Raw genomic sequence first — 15,078 nt, 5'->3', positions numbered from 1 at the left:
AGGTTCCATGTTCCGATGCTCCAAACCCGATTGAGGTCTTCACAATTTTGAAAATAAAACTCATAAAAGCCCTTCCCCAACGGAGTGATTTGCCATTTATTTACCGGAGCCCAAGCTTTGGTGAGCTTCTCGCGAATTTCATGTAAGCGCAAAGGTTTATCTCCCTTGGCCATGATCAAACGGCCATGGAGATTGTTCTTGCATCTATCCAAACCCGCTTTGTAAGAATCCTCTGGTATTTTAATAGATAACCTCTTTCCTTTTAAGCACGGTTTAGGAAAGTTACCTACCGGAACGTCGCAAACATTCTGTAGAGCTTGAGCAAACGATTTCCGTTGAGGCGAAAGAGCGGGAGCGGGCAAAGTAGTGTCATTGGGTCGACCAGAGGACACATTGGCAGCAAGAATTGACCAAGGAAGATCCCTGGAACGATGATAGATGCTGGCAGCCATTAAAAGACAGTCAGGAGTCACACCCTGTTACAAGCGTGAAGAGAAATTGACCAATCTTTGCAAAGCTCAATCCAGGAGAACCTAGAGAGCCTTGACGCAATTGATTCTCTAACACAATTACAGAACAGAAAATCCCAATTGCACAATAGCAGAACCACAAAAGCCAACACAATACAGAACAGAAAATCCCAATTTCACAGTAGCAGAACCGCAAAAACCAGAAAACGAAGCTACCAGAACACCAACAGGAATCGTGGTCGGAGAACCTGTTACGGCGAACTCGATTCCTCTTGTTAAGACCTCGCGATACCTGTTACGGTGATACGGCAGGGCAACGCGATTCCTTGCTCGCGATAACGCTGTCTTTCAGCCGTTCAGAACACCAACTGGAACGATCGTGGAGGCTGGACGGAATAAAATCAGCGCGGCTTAGATGAGAAGCGGCGGCAGAGACCTCAAAAGAAAATCGTAATCATAATTGATGAAGTAGAGATTCTATCAAGCCACTACTAAGTTTGCAAGTTTTTCAGCAATTGTGCATTAAGGTGCAAAGATCATCATATCAAGTATGAAAACGAGAATTTCCAAAAATTTCACCAATCCTACAGCTATATTGCTCTAGTTCTAAAACATGTAACTACTCATAACAATTGCATGCATGCTAAATTTATTTTTTATTTTATTATTACTATTTTTTTTTAATTGACAATAAAATAAAATAAATAAATGTCCCCCCCACACTTAAAACAGACATTGTCCGCAATGTATAACAATAAGCATAAAGAAAAGGAAGGAACACACCCGAGGGCTAAGGTGTAGCTTTCATGTCTGGTGGTTTTGGAGGAGGTCGTTCCACACTACGAATACACGTAACAGGAAGAAGCAAGTGGCAAGTGGACTTGCCCTTTAGTAAAAAATCTGGTGGCTTAGGAGGAATAGCCAATGTATATGGTGGACCTGCAATAACAAAAGCACGGGAATCACAAAATCCACAGTTAACTGGTGAGTTGGATAAAATAGGTGGAAGAGATGCATAAATAGTGAAGAACAACTGCATGTTGCGTGGCTTAATCAGAGGTTCCATCAACAATTTTTCCGCTATGGGCAATGGTTGCTTGCGGCTAACATCCACACTTGTAGTGTCAAATTCAATTGTTATTGAATTCTTTTGAATTTCTGCATAAGTGGTTGTCGGCATCAAAATTTCTTCACTTACAATGGCTGCATTGATCTCACAACAAACATTATAAACATCACATTTAGAAGCAAAAATTTCAAAAGACTTATCGACTTCAAGCGAAGTATATAATTCATCTATAACAGATTCGAAGGAATTTTGTGGTGTGATCTCTTCCATGCATTCACTTGAATTTATGTTGCTTATTTTGTGTTCATCAACAGAAACAAGTATTGTTTCAATGGGCTCACCTGGAGTTTCATCAACACTTGTATCACATTGCATTACCTCTAAGAGTGCAGCAGGTTGTACATCATCATGCAACATCTTCTTCTCTTGAATTAGATGGGCATTGGAGACTATTTGCTCAACTTGGACTGCTAAACTTTGAAGAGAGGATTGCATCCATTCATCCATTTGCTTATTATGTTCAGCCATCTGCTTTATCAATTCTTCCAAACTAGGTTGTGGCTCAACCACCAATGAATCAATTTGCTGAAACTGTGGATATGACCAAATAGGCTGCTCAGCAAGATATGAATTTTGTTCTTGATAGTATTGTCCTTGAAAATTACCTACAAATTGCGTCTCACCACAAAAAGTATCTAAAAATGTAGGACAATCATCACTAATATGAAAATTCGAAGAACAAATAGTACGCATCACAGTTGGAATATAATTTTGATAGCAAGATTGTTGTTTTCTTGCATCCAAGCAATTTATGATATAAGCCAACTGGTCCGATGAATCTCCCATTTTTTATTGTTTTTTTTTTGTCTAAATAAAATGAAGAGAAAAATAAAAAACGAATCAAACAAATCTAAAAAAAAAATTTAAAATAACACCTAAAATCTCTAAAAATCAAACAAATCTAAATATAATTTTTTGGGATTTTTTTAAATGTATGGAAAATTCAAAAAAAATAAAACGTGGTCTAAACGAAGGAATTTCGCAATTTCAGCCTCAATTTTCGTATCAAAGATACGAAAGTTTTGTTCCTTGATTTTTTTCGGATTTGTGGACCAAATTTCGGATCAATCTGAGATATCAACCGAAAATTAATTATTTTTCAGCTTCACCGCAAAATTCAACGTCAGAACCTGAAACACAACAAAAACTCACAAAACAAAAAGTGTTAGTAACGTTAGTTAGTTCTAAATTTTACTAATCCTAATCAGAGGTCCCCGGCAACGGCGCCAATTTAATCACCGTCGTTTCGTGATCAAAATAATTTTAAAATAAAAAGTAGTACAAGGTAGTTAACCTTGGTCGTTTCCCAAAGACTCACAATCAGTTTAACAATATTAGACACAATTCAAAAGCTATAAAATCTGGGGTTTTTGTTTGCGGAAGCAATAACAGAGATTACGAATTTAATTAATATAAAAGCAATCAATCCATTGGTTTTAGGCAACTTTGTTTATCATCTATCACAGGTTCTTATATGAATATTCATACAGTTTATGCTTCGGCTGATTATAGAACTAATTTAACAAGCGAAAATCAGTTTTATAACGAATTCGTTGATTAAGCACCAGCGTGTTCGATTAACTATGGCGATGATCAAGCGTCACCAATAACACAGTTAAAATCATAACAATAATTCGGCAGCCCTATTTTGCAAGCGAAAATAGTGTAACAATTTTCTAAGCGTGAATTAATTTGAACAAGCGTGAATTAATTTGAATAGTCTCAATGGTATGAACATGAAACAAAATAATTAAGCATCAATTGCATCAACTCATACACAAAAGAGAGACACGAAAATTGATATATGATAAGCATAAACATAACGATTTGCTATTAAAACCGAACCTCAAGATTCGAGAACAAAGTTCCTTACACCAATGGATCAATAGAAGTTTAGTTCTCCATGGAAGATGACGGCTTAGGTTCTGACTTCGTGAAGGATGGATTCCCCTCTGACCTAGGTCAGGTTTTCGTTTTAATACAGCAAGCAAAATGGGCCATAAAACAATTGGGCCGAAAAACATAAAGTTGTGCTGAAATTAAATTCGTCTGGAACATAGATGCAATTATTTGACACACTTGCGCTCCGAACTGGGTTCTGGCCTTAACATGAAAGTTGTAGCTCTTTCTCTTGTCTTTCCAACGCATATTCGCACACATCAATCCGATACTCGTAGCTCAAGTTATGACCTGCATACTGAGAAGGATCAATATGTCATTAAATACGAAAATTGGTCAAATAAATTCATTAAGGCTCAATTGTGACCCAAAACTTAGAAACATAATAAAAACTCGATATTATTGTAGAAAGACTACTAATATGCTAAATTATAATACTAGAAAATATGTGCCAAAATGCACTGATCAACTAGGAAGAATGAAAAGATTTAGTTTACGCATCGCAGAGTTTAAGAGAAAGAAAGAAGACGAAAAACGCGAAGAAGATGAGAAAAATAAAGAAGACAACAAGAAACCACAAGAAGCGGAGATTATAGTCATCTCATCAGATTCTGAAGCTGAAGAGAATGAAGATGATGCTGACTATGTTGAGTTTTTGGCTAGCTATGTTCCAGAAGAGGAACAAGAAGAAGAAGAACAAGAGCAAAACCCGGATCCCATAGAAATTTCATCAGATGATGCTGAGGAGAAATCAGAGATTTCTTCTGAGTTTTATCCATCTGATTAGGATTAGGTTGTCTTTTTCTTTTTCTTTTTACCAATGTACTCAACATTGTTAGATCATTAATAAAAATTTTCGTTTAAAAGCATCTCGTGTTCTTATGTTCTTATTTATCAAAGAAAATTAGTAAAAAAATAACAAACCACATAACAAGAAAACAGAACAGCTTAAAATAAAATTGTTCAGAAGATAACAAGAAAACAAAAACATCTTAAAACAAGTGCAGAGAATCCTAGGGTTTCTTAAGGAAAGCTAAGAGTTGGTCAAATTTGTTATTCAGCGATCCCACATTGGAAACTAAACCATCCACTTTGGTTTCCAATGTTTGGTGAGCAGCTCTTTGCCTTTCCAAACCTTCCTGCTGTTCCCTCAGGGCTTCTTGAAAGATCTGCAACTGATCAACAACCACAGGAGCTTGATCTTCAACCAAAGGCACTTGATGTTCAACAACGGGTTCCTTGCCTTTATCAGAGGGTTCACCTTCCTCTTGATACTCAATCATCAGGACATCATCCTGGTTCAGTACATTCAGTACATCCTCTTCTGTGGCATCCTCTTGATGTAGCTCATTTGCCAACTGGGCAACTCTAGCAGCAGCTTCTTCTAGACGTTCCTTCTCAACCCTGTGAGCTTCAAGACTCTGAAAAAGCTTGGAATCAATCCAGCAAACCTTGAAAGCAGATAAATGCTGTTCAGCAGCAGCAAGGGCTTCAAGTTGGCACGCTCAGATGCTTCATGATTGAAAGACGTTAACCTCTTCAACTCAGCCCTAGCCAGACTGTCCTTCATGAAGCTTATAACATCCAGATCCCTCTTACCAACAACAGCCTTAATCTCTTCAGCAGCATCATCCAAAGCATTGCAAATCCTTGCCTTAATGCTTGACACTTCTAGGTCCACATCAGAAGGACAAACTAAGAACCTGTCCTTTATCTTAGATAATCTAAGTAAGTCATCATGAAACTGAGTGGATAGATTACTAAAAGGGTTAGATGATGAGGGTGAAGGATTGGGAATGGTAGAGAGATTAGGTGTTTCAGTAGCAGGGTTGTCAGTAATAACAACTTCTGCCTCTAAGGGCTTGGGAGCACAAGTGTGAATACGCTCAGGAGAAGCATGTTCAGCACTTGGGTTAGGATTGGGTTCAGGGGTTGTTTCAGATGATGAGATGTCAGAGGTTGATTCAGGATAAATGTGTTCAGGAGATGGTTCAGGAGATTTGTGTGGAGAGGGTTGTTTTGTGGGAGAGATTGGTTCAGTGATTGGAATATGTGATGTGGGTTCAGATGATGGAATGGTAGGTGTTTCTTTTTGCGATTGAGGTTGAGGTTGAGGTGATTTAGGTTTAGGGGGTGATGAAGATTTCTGGGTGAAGGTTTGATTATTCAGAGGGTCTGGACTAAGATGTTTCTCTAGTTCAGACAAAGGGTTATCAGAGGTTGGAATAATTGAAGGTTCAGGAAGAATAGTCCTAAGAGGTTTAGTATAACCTATCCCAATTTCAGTTTCATTAAAGACAAACTTAGAAGACTTACCTTTACTTTTAGGAACAGGAACAGGTCTTCTACGAAGTCTTTCAGCCAGTGTCTCTTCATCAGATTCAGTCTCATCTTCAGATTCAGATTCCTCAGATGAACTGTCAACTTCAACAACTATAGGCTCTTTGGGAGCTCCTTCAGCAGCCTTGGTTGCAGTTTCTTCATGCTTCTTCTTAGTTCTCTTTTCAGCATCAGCTTGCTCAACCTTAATCCTCTTCTGAGCCAAAAGATCTGGCTTAGGTTGATCAGCTTGAGCAACAGCCTTTCTCTTAGGTCTCCTTGTAGGATTATACAAATTTGCAGGAGCAGGAGGAACCATACTTCTATCAACAACGAATCCTTCTTTTCTGAGCTCTTCCAAATAGTCCTGAATGATGTGCTCAGCATCAGCTTCTGAAATAACTGGATATCCATCCACATACAGACGATCTTCAAGTTTAGCAGATAGCTCGTGTGGAGGTGCAACAGGCTTAGATGCAATAAGACGCATCTTAGTAAGAAAACTAGCATGTAGAATTTCAGGTGTGAACTTCTTCTCCACAAGTTCTGGGTGAAATTTCTTTAAGTTCTGAACAATATGACCTTGATGCAGAAGATCTGACAACAACCTAGGATAAACTATAGTAGTTTTCCTCTGAGATTTACTTGCAAAAACGGCTTCACAAATCCTTTCAAAGAAGTAATCTCCAAGATTTACCTTCTTTCCTGTCAGAAGGAAATACAGCAGATGACGATGAGTCCAGGAGATTGTATCAGTCCCACCAACTCTTGGACTGATAGTTGCTAAGATGATTTTGAAGAGAACTCTACACTCATCAGTCAATCCCTTTACTTTCCCTTTCAAGGAGAAGTCTGTGCAGATGAGATGCAGAAGATCATCTCTGTATCTTGTATCCTTTTCAAAAACATCTAACTCTATCCCAGAGTTAGGCAGACCAAGAAGAGCATTGAAATGAATGGGCGAGAGACTCATATTCATTCCACAGATGTTAGACCTAATCTGTACACCTGTATATTCCAGCAAACCCATTTCCTTCCTAGTTTTACCCTTCAGACTAGGATTCCTTTCTATTGCAGCAAGCTCTTCCTTCTTAGCTTCATGCTTATCAAACACCTTTGCTTTCATCCAGAATTTCTTGAACAAATCTGGGTAGATAGGACCGTTAAGCATGTCGAAGTACTTATCCCAACCTTGAGTGATAAAGTACGACTTAACGTTGAAACCATTAGCTTTTAAGCCGTCGAAATCCACTATCTTCTCTGACAGAAACGTGAGTTCAGATTCTGGGAATTCCATCTCGTTCCCAACAATCTGAAGGTTCTTGAATAAAAATGGTGGAATCTTAGTTGACGAAGAAGATGAAGGTCCAGCCATTGTTGGAGATTAGGGTAGGGTTTGGAAACTAACGAGAGAGAAAGAAAGTTTGTTGGAGGTTTAGAGAGAAAAATAAAGTGTAGGTTGTGAGAGTGAATAGTGAGCAAGTGTATTGTGTAAGTTTATTTAAATGAGTACAGGTAACACAAAAATAGCAAATTTGGGAAGTTACGCTAATTGACAGAAAGTTGAATACCAAAAATCATCATTAACCACCCACTACCTGACACACGTAGACCACGTGCAGAAATTTACTCGGTAACTGCTATTTTTAATGGACAACTGTTCAGCAGTGAATACTAAACGTTTCCCACTTAAATAGTTCAGAGCCTCTGAGATATTTAAAATTCTCTATCAGAGTTAGGTACTTCAGAGCTTGTGTTTCAGATGATCTGAATCATAAGTTCTGATATACATAACCTCTTACACTTTAAAAGCCCAAAAAAAATTTTCATTCAGAGATTGAAAACATGTTCAGATGTTTCTTTATAAAATCAAATCTTTCAACAGGTAAAGCTTTAGTAAATATATCAGCCCATTGATTTTCAGTATCAACAAACTTAATATCTATAATGCCTTTCTGAACATAATCTCTGATAAAATGGTGTTTAATTTCAATATGTTTTGCTCTAGAGTGTAGGATAGGATTTTTAGATAAATGAATGGCTGCAGTATTGTCACAATATAAAGGAATATTGTTACTGCTTACCTGATAATCTTCTAACTGATATTTTAACCAGAGTAGTTGTGTACAACACTTAGCTGCTGAAATGTATTCTGCTTCTGCTGTAGACAAAGCTATAGTAGTTTGTCTCTTACTAGCCCAGGAGATAAGGTTTTCACCAACAAATTGACAATTGCCACTTGTGGATTTTCTTTCAATTTTATCTCCAGCATAGTCAGCATCACAGAATCCATTTAGCACATAATCATTGGATTTCTTATAGAGAAGTCCAAGATTAGTTGTTCCTTTCAGATACCTAAAGATTCTCTTTACAGCAGTAAGATGAGACTCTCTAGGATCTGACTGGAATCTTGCACATAAGCATACACTGAATAAAATATCTGGTCTAGAGGCTGTCAGATAGAGTAAGGAACCAATCATACCTCGGTAGACCTTTTGATCTACTTTTCCTTCATCATCTGACTTGCTCATGTTGGTAGTTGAATGCATAGGAGTGTTCATTATCTTGCAGTCATCTAGATTGAACTTCTTCAGAAGTTCCTTGGTATATTTTGATTGATGAACATAAGTTCCTTCCTTCTTCTGATTGATTTGAATTCCAAGAAAGAATTTCAATTCTCCCATCATGCTCATTTCAAATTCATCCTGCATTATCTTAGAAAAATTCTTGCACAAAGAAGCATTAGTTGAACCAAAGATAATATCATCAACATAAATTTGAATGATTAAAATGTCTTCTTTGGTTGTTTTTCTAAAGAGTGTGCAGTCAACCTTCCCTTTCTCAAAACCCTTTTCAAGAAGAAAATTACTGAGTCTATCATACCAAGCTCTTGGAGCTTGTTTCAGACCATACAGTGATTTCTTCAACTTAAAAACATGTTCAGGGTTTGAGACATCTTCAAAACCAGGAGGTTGCTTAACATACACTTCTTCAGAAATAAAACCATTTAAGAAGGCACTTTTAACATCCATCTGATACAAGGTTATTCCATGATTAACAGCATAGGATAGAAGTAACCTGATTGCTTCAAGTCTAGCAACTGGTGCAAAGGTTTCAGTATAGTCAATCCCCTCTTGTTGACTATAACCCTGTGCAACCAATCTAGCCTTGTTTCTTACCACTTCACCTTGTTCATTCAGCTTGTTTCTGAATACCCATTTTGTTCCAATAATGTTCTTGTGTGAAGGTTTGGGCACTAGAGTCCATACATCATTCCTTTGAAATTGATTCAGCTCTTCTTGCATTGCTACAATCCAAGCATCATCCTTCAGAGCTTCATCAATCTTTGAAGGTTCCATCATTGAGATAAGACCAACTAAAGATTCCTCATTTCTCAGTTGAGATCTTGTCTTTCTTGGACTATCCTTGTTGCCTAAGATCAGTTCCTCTGGATGTGATGATTTGTATTTGAAGGTATTTCTTGGGGGCTCATCATCTTCAGACACATCAACATCAGGTTCAGCAGTTGCTTCAGCTCTTTGTTGTTCAGAGTCTGTAGGAACTGTTATGTTCAGAGGTTCTTCAGAGAATGGATGTTCTGAGTAGTTTGGAATATCTGAATATTGATCCTCTGATACCTGAAATCTAGACAAACCTTCCACAAGCTCTGACACTTGGTCAGGCTCTTTGTCATCAAATTTGACATGCATACTTTCTTCCACAGTGTGTGTTTCAGAAATATACAGTCTGTATGCTTTTGAGCGTTCAGAGTATCCTATAAAGATACCCTTATAACCTCTAGCATCAAATTTCTTTAGATGGACTTTGTTGTTTAAGATATAACATGTACATCCAAACTGATGAAAATAAGAAATGTCAGGTTTTCTTCCTTTGAACAATTCATAAGCAGTTTTGTTCAATTTAGATCTGATATAGATTCTATTTTGAACATAACATGCTGTGTTTACAGCTTCTGCCCATAAAAATTTTGCTACATTAGTTTCATGCATCATGGTTCTGGCCATTTCTTGCAGAGTTCTATTCTTCCTTTCTACAACCCCATTTTGTTGAGGAGTTCTAGGAGAAGAGAATTCATGCAGAATGCCATATTTTTCACAAAAGTTTTCAAAAGGTTCATTTTCAAATTCTCCACCATGATCACTTCTAACTTTTAAAATAGTGTAGCCTTTTTCATTTTGAATTTGTTTGCAGAAGATGCTAAACTCATCATAAGCTTCATCTTTTGTTCTTAAGAATTTTACCCAAGTCCATCTACTGTAATCATCAACAATTACTAATCCATACTTCTTTCCATTGATAGATGATGATAAATTTCGCAAGTGCACGAAAATCACGCAGTAATAAAATATCGATCCACAGGGATTGTGTGATCAAACTAGTCGAATCGTGTTCATAGACATTATACAGAAAATACACATAAATTGGGGGTATGTTGAGTAATGAATTGCTAGAAAATGTGCTTTGATAAATTGGAAAAGCGAGGTAGAATCATCGGAATCATCTAGTCTATAGCTAACCGCATGCAACCTACAATGTCACAAGATCTACTCAAGTGTTCACAACTAGATCGACAAATTAGTGAATCGCAATCTCTTGTCAAAATCCACTCTATTCGTTGTCGATACTCCCCCGATCTCTCGGGCGGAAGCTACCTACAACGAATGATGTTAACGCGCGTCAATCGTTCGCTACACTCTATGCCTCAATCTCTCGACCGGAGACACTCGAGTGCTCAATACAATTCAGTTCAGACATTAAATCAATACTCTCGCACGTGACTTAACTCAAAATCATTATAACACTAATGAAGGATTATAAAGCATTAGAAACAGACTTGAATTGAATGAACACTATAAAGAGAGTATGATCTTACACAATTGCAGGTTACATTCAATGAACTACATCCTAAATTATCCTAGATCCTACCTCCAAGGAGTTTAGCTCCTCATCGTTCTTCGTACGCTTCCTCGCTTCATCGCCATGGCTTGTGGATCCATGCTCTCGATGTGCTTGGAGCTCTCCGCTGGAGTGTTGAATCACGATCTTCAAGTTCCAAAACCAGAATGTAGTGAAAAGTTGCAGAATTTTCCAACCCGAAAACAGAATTATGCAGAAAATATATATACAGAAGGCAACCACGCCGCGCGCCAGATCTACCACGCCGCGCGTGGTTGCAAATCCATCAACTACGCCGCGCGTAGTAACAGAATCACGCGGCGCGTGATCAAGTCAGAGAGCAATCTTCATCTTCATCAAGACTTCACGCCGCGCGTGGTAAGGCATCACGCGGCGCGTGATCAGAGTCACAATCTTGGCTCTCTGTGAGCTCCATCACGCGGCGCGTGATGGGCTACGCCCCCAGCGTAGTAAAAATCATTCAAATCCTGCAGTTTTTCCTGTTTTCTTGCAAAACAAGTAATCAAGCTAATGGTTAGATTTCTCTTATATTTATTGCTAAAAACCTACTAAAATGCATCTAATGTTGCTAAAATAGGCATGGATTAGAGAGTGTGACGATTTGTCATCACAACCCCAAACTTAAACCTTTCCTTGTCCTCAAGGAAACAACTTTTACCTCAAGCTTTCGTGTCAAGACCTTGGCATTTTCCTTAAAATCACTCGAATCATACATACGTGAGACTCACCTGATGATCAATGATCCACCTGCAAACAATGCTCAATTGCACAACCGTTACCGCAAGACATTTTCAAGTAGTTCACACTTTACGACCAAAGCTCTATGATTTCATCACACTACTCACATGCACTCTTCAGTTTGGGTAATTCACTCAAATCAACACATCAATGCAAGTCAACAATAATTTTGCAAGTAGTCTAAGAATTCATTCGGTTCACTTTGTGCACACACATTAGAGGTCTTTTAGGGTTATAACGTGGCTTGGCTAGGGTGGATGGTGACATTTTGGGATAAGTAGTAGAAAAACTTGGAGTTAGATCCCCCTATGGTCAAAAATATCATAAACCAAAACCCCTTTGAAATATAGTGGACTAGAGAACTTTTTCAATCATCAAACAAAGTTTTGCAATTCTTTGAATTTCAAGGATATCACTTCTTTTTGTACTTCTTTTCTATTTTTCTTTCACATACATCTCTTTTTTTTTCATTTTTTTTTTCTTTGCAAATTTTTGAAATTTTCTCAACTTTATGAAATTTTCTCAATTGTTCAAATCAAAACTTTTTGTAAGTTCTCTAGTACCCTCACCCCAAACTTTATTTGTTGCTAATTCCAAAGAGCAACCCCAAACTTAGTAGTGAGCAATGCGCATCAACCACTAATTAGGTGCCTAACCTCCAAGAAAGTCATTCCTTTTTTCATCAAAAATTTCTTAAGGTTTTGCAAAAAATAACATTTTCTTTCAGCTCAAATTGGTTAAGCAAAGGATAATTATAAGTAAGGGTGGATAGAAAGGCTCAAAGGTACCAAGGAACATGCCTCGTGTGTGCTACAACAGTACCAATCAAATACAAAGACGACAAGCAAAATCGAGAGACAATACATGAGTGGATATCACACATAGAAGAAAAATGAGTGTTTGGCTCAATACCTCTCGGTTGGGTCGAATCAAAGAACCGGTCAAAAAGTGTGCGTTCCCTTCCTTTGCCTCTTGATCACATGAGTGCAACAAGCTATTGTACTGCAAGTTTCACATATCACACACGGAGAAAATCAAGTAATTGATACTCAAGTAACTAGAAAGAACATGCCAAAATATTGAAACAAACTCTAGAAATAAAAACCATTCCACAATCAAACAAGACAACGTTCAAATTCAAAGTTTAAAATAGTACAATCCAGCCAAATCCAAGCAACATCAAATTATTATTACAAAAAGTAGCATAAGAGTGAAAGGGAAGAAAGGACCGTAAACTCATGGGTTGCCTCCCATGAAGCGCTTCTTTCTCGTCATTAGCTTGACGCTTCATCATCACAAGTTAGGGAGGATACTTCAACTTTGATTCAACCCGGCTCCTCTTGTTCTCTTCATTCAAAGGAGCAATATTAATATCAAATAGTAATGATTTCACGCTTCCCGACTCACTCTTGAGACCTTCCCATTTGGCCTTCAAATTGGTTCTTTCCTTCTTACTAGACCGTGATGGAGATTTCTTAGATCTTTTCTTCACCGAAGCTTTCCATGTTGAAGTGGAAGACTTTTGAGGATTAACAACCGGATTGAGCTCTTCTTCTTTGGCCACCTTGTGCAAACAATAGATAGGAACCACACCATCCAAGTCCCATCCTAGGTCGTCATGCACTTTCTCCGCTTCTTTTAACAAGTCATTCTCTTCTAGTGGAGTGAGCAAATCACTTATGATCATGGGTTTCCTAGAGTCGCCACCCAAAAACACATATTTCCATTTAGGAGGAAGTTCTTTCAATTCCGGTGGCTTTTTTATCGCCTTTGGCTCTTTCTCCTCTTCTAGGGGGTTATCCAAGTTTTGAAGAAATATTTCAATCTCATGATCCCACTCTTCTTCTTTCTCATCTTTTACCACTTCCTCTAGCACTTCCACTTTGAAACATTCGGATACCACTCCACAAACTTCAAGGTCTTGGTTCTTGACCCTCTTCATCCTAGGATAAGGCATTCTAGCATATGGTGAAGGAACTTGACACTTGGGATCCTTCACAAGAGGTTTCTTGCCTTTCTTGGCACTAGACTCATTCTCCACTCTCTTTTCAACTTCACCCTCATAAGCTTTTTCTTCCTTATTTTTTTCTTCTTTCTTATTTTCTTTTCTATCTTCAACTACACCATTTTTACTCTCATCCTTCTTAGGATTCTCCACTACTTCCGGTGATGAAACTTCTATATTCCTCAAATTAATGGAATTACAACTTTCATTACGAGGATCCGTGGTGTTTCCACAAAAACCACTTTGAGTTTGTAGAGAAGAGACTTGCCTTACTAGTTGACCCATTTGGTTTTCGAGATGTTTGATGGAGGCTTCATGACGTTCGCTTGACACCTCTTGGTTTGCCTTCATCACCTCAAAATTGCTTTGAGTCATCTTCATGGCCAAGATAAGAGTATCTTCAAAAGATTCAAGGTGATCTTCAAAATGTTGATCTTGAGGAAATGCTTGATTCGGATTAGCTCCATAAGAACAATTCATGTGATTCTTCACTCCAAGATTGAAGGTGTTGACATGAGGATTATTTTGAAAGGTTGCTTGCACCATACATTGAGCTTCTAGTTGTTTGGTAATGATTTGTAGAAACACATTATTGAACTTGCAACTAGTTAAGAGTGCCTCTTGATTGTATGATTCAAACATGTCTTCCTTCCGCTTTACGATTTGCTCGTGCTGCTTTCTCAATTTCAGAATCGAATTCCAGCTTAATTGGACCTGTTCTCCACATGCACAAGGAAGCACACAAGTAGAACGTTCCGGTAGAAAAATAAAAAACAGAAAAATAAGGAAAACACAGAAAATATGAACACTATCGCCTTGTCGAATCAATCACAATCCCCGGCAACGGCGCCAAAAACTTGATGATAAATTTCGCAAGTGCACGAAAATCACGCAGTAATAAAATATCGATCCACAGGGATTGTGTGATCAAACTAGTCGAATCGTGTTCATAGACATTATACAGAAAATACACATAAATTGGGGGTATGTTGAGTAATGAATTGCTAGAAAATGTGCTTTGATAAATTGGAAAAGCGAGGTAGAATCATCGGAATCATCTAGTCTATAGCTAACCGCATGCAACCTACAATGTCACAAGATCTACTCAAGTGTTCACAACTAGATCGACAAATTAGTGAATCGCAATCTCTTGTCAAAATCCACTCTATTCGTTGTCGATACTCCCCCGATCTCTCGGGCGGAAGCTACCTACAACGAATGATGTTAACGCGCGTCAATCGTTCGCTACACTCTATGCCTCAATCTCTCGACCGGAGACACTCGAGTGCTCAATACAATTCAGTTCAGACATTAAATCAATACTCTCGCACGTGACTTAACTCAAAATCATTATAACACTAATGAAGGATTATAAAGCATTAGAAACAGACTTGAATTGAATGAACACTATAAAGAGAGTATGATCTTACACAATTGCAGGTTACATTCAATGAACTACATCCTAAATTATCCTAGATCCTACCTCCAAGGAGTTTAGCTCCTCATCGTTCTTCGTACGCTTCCTCGCTTCATCGCCATGGCTTGTGGATCCATGCTCTCGATGTGCTTGGAGCTCTCCG

The sequence above is a fragment of the Trifolium pratense genome, linkage group LG5 (genome assembly GCF_020283565.1).
Source record: "Trifolium pratense cultivar HEN17-A07 linkage group LG5, ARS_RC_1.1, whole genome shotgun sequence".
Taxonomy (NCBI): Eukaryota; Viridiplantae; Streptophyta; class Magnoliopsida; order Fabales; family Fabaceae; genus Trifolium; species Trifolium pratense.
The sequence above is the reverse complement of the archived record's forward strand: the minus strand, read 5'-3'. Positions refer to the sequence as shown.